The sequence below is a fragment of the Microtus ochrogaster genome, unplaced genomic scaffold, assembly GCF_000317375.1.
Source record: "Microtus ochrogaster isolate Prairie Vole_2 unplaced genomic scaffold, MicOch1.0 UNK46, whole genome shotgun sequence".
Taxonomy (NCBI): Eukaryota; Metazoa; Chordata; class Mammalia; order Rodentia; family Cricetidae; genus Microtus; species Microtus ochrogaster.
Window position 1 is genome coordinate 2,395,535 of NW_004949144.1, and position 8,596 is coordinate 2,404,130.

General features: G+C 39.3%; 1 pseudogene; it reads right to left on the reverse strand.

Annotated features, from left to right (window-relative positions):
* Positions 1-5,040, reverse strand: part of LOC101985500 — a 10,206-nt pseudogene extending 5,166 nt beyond the window's left edge.
* Between the last annotated feature and the right edge of the window lie 3,556 nt (positions 5,041-8,596).

Sequence of the window (8,596 nt, forward strand, 5' to 3'; positions counted from 1 at the left end):
AGACAGGGTTTCTCTGTGGCTTTGGAGCCTGTCCTGGAACTAGCTCTGTAGACCAGGCTGGTCTCGAACTCACAGAGATCCACCTGCTTCTGCCTCCCGAGTGCTGGGATTAAAGGCGTGCACCACCACCGCTCGGCGGCACTGGGTTTTGATCCTACTGCATGTACTGGCTTTGTGGGAGCCTAGTCTATTTAGATGCTCACCTTCCTAGACCTGGATGGAGTGGGGAGGACCTTGGACTTCCCACAGGGCAGGGAACCCTGGCTGCTCTTTGGACTGGAGAGGAACGAGAAGAGGGATGGGGGGAGGGGGAGGGAAATGGGAGGAGGTGGAAATTTTTAAATAAAAACAAACAAATAAAAAAATTAAAAAAAGTAAGGTCTTTCATTGTTCTAAATTTTATCCTTTATTTTATGCTTATAGTAGCTATGCCTACATATAAATCTATGTTGCAGAATAATTGTACACTGTGAAGACATGTCTCTGCCAAGGCACCATCTGATAGGTTTAATAAAGAGCTGAATGCCAATAGCTATTTAGGAGAGATAGACAGGATTTAAATGTAGAGAAATGATGAGACAAAAATCAAGATACCAATGAGACACCGAGAGAGATGGACATACAGAACAAAAGGAAGCTAAAAAGCTTCAAGGCAAAATATCCGTTAATTGAAATGGGTAAATTAAAATTCTAAGAGCTAGTTATAAACAAGCCTAAGCTAAGGCCAACCTTTCAGAAGTAATAAGAAGTTTCTATTTCATTATTTGGGAGCCGGAGGGACAAACAAATACTCCTCATATGTCTGTGCAAGATGGGTGGGCATGCATGATCGACAAGGAGACTGAATTTCTTGGAACTGGAGTTACAGATATTTGTGAATGGCCGTGAGAGTTGTAGGAACTAAACCTGGGTCCTCTGCAAGAGCAGCTAGTGCTTTTAACCATATTGTAGCACAGTTAAGAAAAAAGCAGAGACAGATATTGGGTTTTAACCTGAAGATCAGAAAAGTAAAACAGTCAAGCCACTAGAGAATTCTTACCTCTAAGAAATCCTCAGATAAAAAGGAACGAGTTCCTGTCTCAACACTGAAGCATTTCTCTCTAGTGTTTAAATTAAAGGTGTGAGCCACCACCACCTGGATCTGTTTCTGCATGAATCAGGATAGTCTCACAGAGATCCATTTGGAGGCACTGCCTCCAAATCCTGGGATTAAAGATGTGTGACACCACTGCCTGGCCTCCAAGTGGCTTAGTTTGACCTTCTGGACTTAAGGCAAGTTTTATTTATAAAACATAAGTAAAGTATCACTATACCATATGCTGTCTCTCCAGTACAAGATAACTTTCAAATCACTTTAAAATTCAAAAGAATTAGTCTAGCTGAACAATTTGGAAACAAAACAACAGAAAACAAAAAAGGAGGCTAAATTTGTTGAAACAACACCACCCAATCACAGAGTGACAGAAACAAAGATATAAGTATGGTTTTGACAAGGTATGGACATCTAAACCAAAAGAACAGAAAATAATAATAGTAAAACAAGAAACAAGTCAATCATGTGGGCCAGGCATATTAAACTGGGTTTGACATATTTAGGGAGATAATATTGCTCCATGTCATCCTCCCAGGAGACTGATCTTTGTGCTCACTGCACACTGCTCTACTCCCTTCTACTTCATGCTCCTTCCTTCCTCCTAATCTGAGACAATCTGTATCCACATGCTTAAAGTTCACTTGTCCTACCTCCTATAAAATACTACTCAAGCATGAAGCCTAGAACTATAAAACTATCCAAGGAAAAGAGAAAAAAAGAACCTCTGTGAACTACTGTTGAATAAAAATGTCTCAGGTATAATAGCAAAATTCTTATCTACATTATAGAAAATGGAACAATTTGATTTTTGCCTAATTAAGGAACTCTCTGTTATAAATCCTGTAAATAGAATTCAAAAACAAATTTTTAGCAAGACATAGATGAAAAAGGTGTTATATCCTGAGAATTGCAAGAACTAATAGTTTTAAAAGAGAGAGAGAGAAAGAAGAAAAATAAGCCAAATCCCTGAATACTGGTCAATTAGGATCATGCATTAAATATGCTTGGTGTTACAAAGTTTGAGAAAAGACAATTTGAAACAGATTATCAGTTTGATAAATGAGAATACATTTACTATATGCCCTGGTTCTGCTATCCACAGATTTTCCCAAGAGAAATGAAAACCCAGGTTTCCATTATAAATTAAAATCTGCATGTGAATATTGACAGTAATACTGGAGAGTCTTATAAATATAATTTGTTTTTAAAATTCACATCTTGCGGGCTGGAGAGATGGCTCAGTGGTTAAGAACATTGACTGCTCTTCCAGAGGTCCTGAGTTCAATTCCCGGCAACCACATGGTGGCTCACAACCATCTGTAATGAGGTCTGGTGCCCTCTTCTGGCCTGCAGACGTACACACAGACAGAATATTGTATGCATAATAAATAAATAAATATTTAAAAAAAATTCCCATCTTGCAGCAGCCAAACATCTTCCAACTTTGAAAATATAAATCAATATTACTGAGCACTGTGGATGAAGCATTCTAAACTTGGAGCATGTGCTTGTGCCTGTCCATGCCTTACACTGTGACCATGTGTTCCTTAGGTGTTAGGATTATGATTATGCTGACCTGCTATACCTAGCAGGATGAACCCTGGCCCTTTAAGAAACAAGCTTCTCTCCCCCTCATCGCCCTCTCTTTTTCTCTGCATACCCTCCCAACTTCTAAATAAACTCTCCATACCCACGCTCTCTCTGCATGGCATATTCTGTTTCTTGCCTGCCTTCCAACCTGCTATAGTATGTGTCTCAATCTTTCATTAGGCTTAGATCCTCCACAGCTCTAGAGCAGGGAGCAACAAATAAGTTGTCTGTCATGCAGCTCTGATCACAGAACTATGTGGGGTTTTTGTTGTTGTTTCTTTTCTTCCATTTCTTTTTTTGATAGCTCCATTCATCACTAAATTTTTTTTTTCTGCTTGAGCTAATCTAATCCACCAGTTTTGCTGTTGGCTTTTCTTAACCTTCTGCAAAATAAAAGCAGACATTGTACTTTGAGCTGCTTTCAAAGTTCTGAATCCAGAACTGTTTATGGATCCATGGTGCTTAGAACATAAATTTAAGATCAACCGTTTGTACTTGACACTCAACTATCACATATAGATGACTACCAGACTGTAGGATTTATGGGAACAGTTTCTGTATAGGAAATATCAGGTCAGAGGAAAGAAGTGACTGGGAAGAATCTTCAATGGGCCTCAGAGGAATTTGGGTGGAGTTACAGATTTGTATTTCACTGTTACGGAGACATTATGAGTATATGTTTTCAAAACTCAGAAATAAATGTACACCAGGTGATGGTGACTCAAGCCTTTTATCTCAGTACTCGGGAGGCAGAGGCAGGCAGGTGGATCTCTAAGGTTAAGGCCAGCCTGAAATACAGAGTGATTTCCTGGACAGCCAGGGCTACACAAAGAAACCCTGTCTCAAAAAACCAAACCAAACCAAACCTAACCTAACCAAATGGAAAAACAAACAAACAAAAAAACCAAGCAACAAAACAAAAACCCTACTTCACTCACAGAACCAGCTATGGTTTCAGAAGAGTGCAGTTGTAGAATGCCTCAGTGGACAGGAGCTCCAATTAGCAACAGGAATGTTCCCACTGGGTAAGTATTTGGTTTCAAAGATCAGCTCTTCTGGGCAAAGGGAGCAGGAGTTATAGGTCACCTTGGAATACAGTATGAGCCTGTCTCAAAGAATTAGTCAATCAGCAATAAGCAGCAGCATCAATAGTTCATAACTGTAATAATAGTATATCTCAGGAAAATACTTGGTTTAAGTGATAAGCAATAATATTTGTTATGAATTTTGTATTTTGTTTAATATCAGTCTTGCTTTCTCAAAATCCCAATTTTTTTTTTTTTTTTTTTTTTTTTTTTTGGTTTTTTTGGATTTGGTTTTTTTGTATTTATGTCTTCTGTTCCTAAAATCCAGTACTTGTGCTAAATGAAAAAAGTTAAGGTGAAGGGACAGGGAAGAAGGAAAAAAGAAGATAACATGCCAGGTGGTGGTGATGCACGCCTCTAATCCCAGCACTAGGAGGCAGAGGCAGGCAGATCTCTGTGAGTTCGAGGCCAGCCTGGTCTACAAGAGCTAGTTCCTGGACAGATTCCAAAAGCTGCAGAGAAACCCTGTCTAGAAAAATCAAAATAATAATAATAATAATGATGATGATGATGATGATGATGATGAAGCATAGACATTTTCAAAACGCAAGAAACACAATTTTGCTTCCTTCCTGAAGACTGAAGTAGAAAATCCATTATATTCTTTTCATAATTTACTAGGAGCTCAAAATGCAAAGGATTTGGTCCCGGGTGTAGTCAGCCTAGACCCAATACCTCCTTTCATTTTTTTTCCCCATTACAGTGGACCTGTAAAACAAAAGCCCCAGCTTCCAAGGCAACTCCTGTCACTGTGCACATTGCAAAGCTGTTGCTTGAATTTGCCTTTGCTGTGGGAGTTGTAGAGCAAGCATGGTCCACAGGGACTTGCTGTGATTCACCAGAGTGTAATTTACCAGATCCATGGGAAAAGAGTGGGCTAGCAAGCTAAGAAAAAAGGGAGAACTACCCCCCCCCCCGAAACACACATACAAATAAGCCATGCCTCCGGCTTTTGTATGGTAGTTCACTGTTCATTTTTCTTGTGCAAGACCTATTTAAGAATAGAATAACTAATGTAATAACTTCTTCGCTTAACTAAAACTCCTGCCTGCATTCTCTGGTTCTGCAGAAACGCACTGTGACTAGCTCACAGATATGAGGTTCAGCTTCTCTGCCCTCTGTGCCCCTTCTGTCCCGTCCCTGGCAAGCACCTCTCTGCTCTTGTAGTTTGGTTAAAATATGCATTAAAAACATACCCATTTCGTCCTTTGGCGGGCTGTCTGTGCTACTGAGCAATCTGACTAAAGCCTCTGCAGGCTCTGGAGCACTCATCTTGGGGCCACGACGTTGATGCTCAGCTACAAGACAGAAACTTAAAACGCTTTGAGGAAGAAACAGTTTTTTGTTTTTTTTTTTTTTTTTCCTTCTGGGGCCTTGCTTATAGGGCGGTTCCACTCTGCCCTCTGCCTGTGTATCTATCCTATCAGCACAGGCATCCTTCGCATTTAACAACACTTTACTGCTTTGAATGCCACACAAAAGGCAATGATCCTCTGGATAGGTGAGCCAAATGTTGCTACAACTTTGAGTATTGGAGACATCACTGAACTGAAGAAGAGGTGCCAGGGCCATGCCAGAGGGTTGTGTATGCTAAGGATCCAGAAGACAGAATCTGGAGAGCTGGAGGCCACACTGTCTGTCCATAGTCAGTGAGCACATTTCCCTCCTCTCCAGGAATAAGAGGTCGTTTATTCTGGAGCCAATTATAAGTTATTCGGGCTGTCTCATACATCAGGTTCCAACATGGAAATGTTTGATTAGTGGTGTGAGCACAGGAAGGACACATCCCACTGCCATTCTCCAGTCTAAGAAATGCCTCTAGATCAGTGGTTCTCAACTTTCTTACTGCTGCACCTCTTTAATAGAGTTCCTCATGCTGTGGTGACCCCCAACCATAAAATTATTTCATTGTTACTGTAATTTTGATATTTGCTATTGTTCTGAATCAGAACAATAAATAAATTGATATGCAGGATATCTAATACTTGACCCCTATGAAATGCCCATTCAACCCTGTCCTCTCAAAAAGGTTACAACCCCCAGGTTGAGAATCATTGCTCTAGATTTTGAGGGAACTTTGGCTCAGGCCAAACCAAGGTTCATAGCTTTGATGCCAAAGGGACTTTCAGGACTAGACAGTTGATAAAGCAGAGTTGGAGTTTGTCTAAGATTTATTTGTATTATATTGAATTATATGTATTTATGTGGGTGTGCCTGTCTGTGGGACTGTGCCTATGTGTGCAGGTGCCTGCTGAGGTCAGAAGAGAATATCAGGTTGCTCCAGAGCTGTAACCGTAGCCTTGAGGCATTTGGATTTAGAATGTAGGTGCTTCAGAATTGTAGCAATGGAATATCATCATCCTCAAGAAAAAACAGAATTAGCATTGTTTTTATCAGAACATATGCCAAGGAAAATTATAAACATCTCAGAAATTGTTTTAGAAACTTGAATAAAATATTTGTGTGATGGCTACAATAGTGTGTGAATCTGATCCCAGAATGAGGGAAGCATCAGGTGGATTTCAATGAGTCCGAGGCTAGCTTGGTCTACAGAGGAGCTCCAGGCCAGCCAAGGCTAAGTAACAAAACAAAACAAAACAAAACGAAAATACTAAAAATTTAGAGGTTGGAGAGATGACTCAGTGATTAACAATATTGGCTGCTCTTTCAGAGAACCCAAGGTTCAATTCCCAGCACCTTCATGGCAGCTCACAACTCTCTGTAACTCCACAACCAGGGTATCTGACACCCTCATACTAATGCACATAAAATAAATCAGTTAAAATAAATGTTTAAAAAATACTATAAATTTAATATATTATAGAAAGTATACCAATAACATAATCAATATAGTAATATAACATATTAAATATATTATGCATACTATAAAAGTGTGAGTTAATAGATATGCAGTCAGAGGGGTTTTGAATTCAGGTATTTTGGATACTAACCTGCCAATGTAGTTGGAAATAAATGTCACCCAGATTTTATGATGCCCAGGTATGTTACAGGATATTCATTTATAATACATGAAAATATGTCCATGTTTTGCCTCACCTGCCTAAGACATCTGATTAATTTAATAAAAAGCTGAACAACCAATAGCTAGACAGGAGAGGACAGGTAGGATTTCTGGGGAGAGAGGAATGCTAGGAGTAAGAAAAGAGGGGATGCCAGTGAGGCACTGAGTGAGTTTGACAGACAGACTAGAGAAGGGGTAAAAAAAAATTACATGACTGAATGACCATTAATAGATATGGGTTAGTTATAAGAGCTAGTTGGGAACAAGCCTGAGAAAGGCTGAGATCACATAATTAATAATAAGTCTCCACATCATTATTGGAAGCTTGCAGTCCCGCAAAAAAAAAGTCTGACAAGAAAGTCTTGTTACACAAGTAATCATTTCCTCAGACATCAGCACAAGTTTGAGGTACAAAACAAGAACATAAGAGCTTATCTCCCAAAGTTTTATAGTACAGGAGGTAGCTAAAAGTAACCTGACACCATCTTTTCTGTCCAAGCTGAAGGCAATCTTTGATCAGTGTCTTTCTTAACTAATGAAATCACCTGGTTTTGGTCCTCATCCATCTCTTCCTCATTCTCTTGACCTAAGGCAAAGCCTAGCAGCTTAAAACACATCTGTTCAGTAGCATACCCTGTCATTCATAAACCACATAAAATCTTCAAATCCTCTTTGATGATCTATCCTCAAATGGTCATCAGGAAGCCCCAGCCAGGTCTTGCCTATTATCTGTAATCAGTAAAGAACAAAAGAAAAGAAAAAAAAAAGAGGAGAAAGAAAAGAGAAATTATAAAGTACCAAGCATAGGTTGGTCAGTCCTGGACCTCTGTTCAATATGACCTCAGAAGAAAGATGTCATTGTCCTTTGTAGGTGATGGTGGAGACATTAACTTCCTTAATTACTATTTTGTTCTTTAAGACAGGTTCTCACATTGAACCTGAAGCTCACAGATTAAGCTAAGATAGCTGACCAGCAGGACTGAAGGATGTGTTGGTCTCTACCCTCCTGGAACTGAGTTATAACTTCATGTCACCAGACCTAGCTGTCTTATGTCAGTTCTAAAGGATTGAATTCACATCCTCACACTTATGTGGCAAACACTTTAATGACTGGACCATCTGCCTAGGCCCTGAAGATGATATGTAGGAAAAGCATATAGAATATGTTCATTACCAATATGTTCATGACCATCAGAATAAAATAGTTGTGTGCAAAAGCTGTTAAAATATATTTCAAAAACTGGCCCCATTCTCCAATCCTTATTGTCATCTTAATGAAGGAATCATAAAATTTATGTGAAAAGTGATTGTAACAGTCTGTTCTGTCCCTTTAAGAGACAAGCCATGTCCTTAAAGACAAAGAGACTTTCTTTGTCAAGGCAACCTGACTTTCAGCTTCCAGCTTGACTCCCTTTCTTTCCATCTATCTCTCCAAGAGGCAGCTTGTGTCTCACCCTTCTCCCCACTTCTTTCCTTTCCCCTCTTTGTTTCTCTCTCTCTCTCTCTCTCTCTCTCTCTCTCTCTCTCTCTCTCTCTCTTTTAACAAGGAAAGTTCAATTTTTATAAACCTTAAAATCATTGTTTAGGCATACATACTTATACAAAGACCTATTCTTTCAAAATTAGCACCCAAAAACCAGATTCAGTTGTGACATTAGATACAATAAAAATTTTCCTTAAAGTGAAATTAAAACAATATTTAAGAAGCTAGAGGGATGGTTCAATGGGTAGGAGCACTGGTTGCACTTTCAGAGGATATGGGTTTAATTCCTAGCCCCACATGGTGGTTCCAGTTCCAGTAATCTG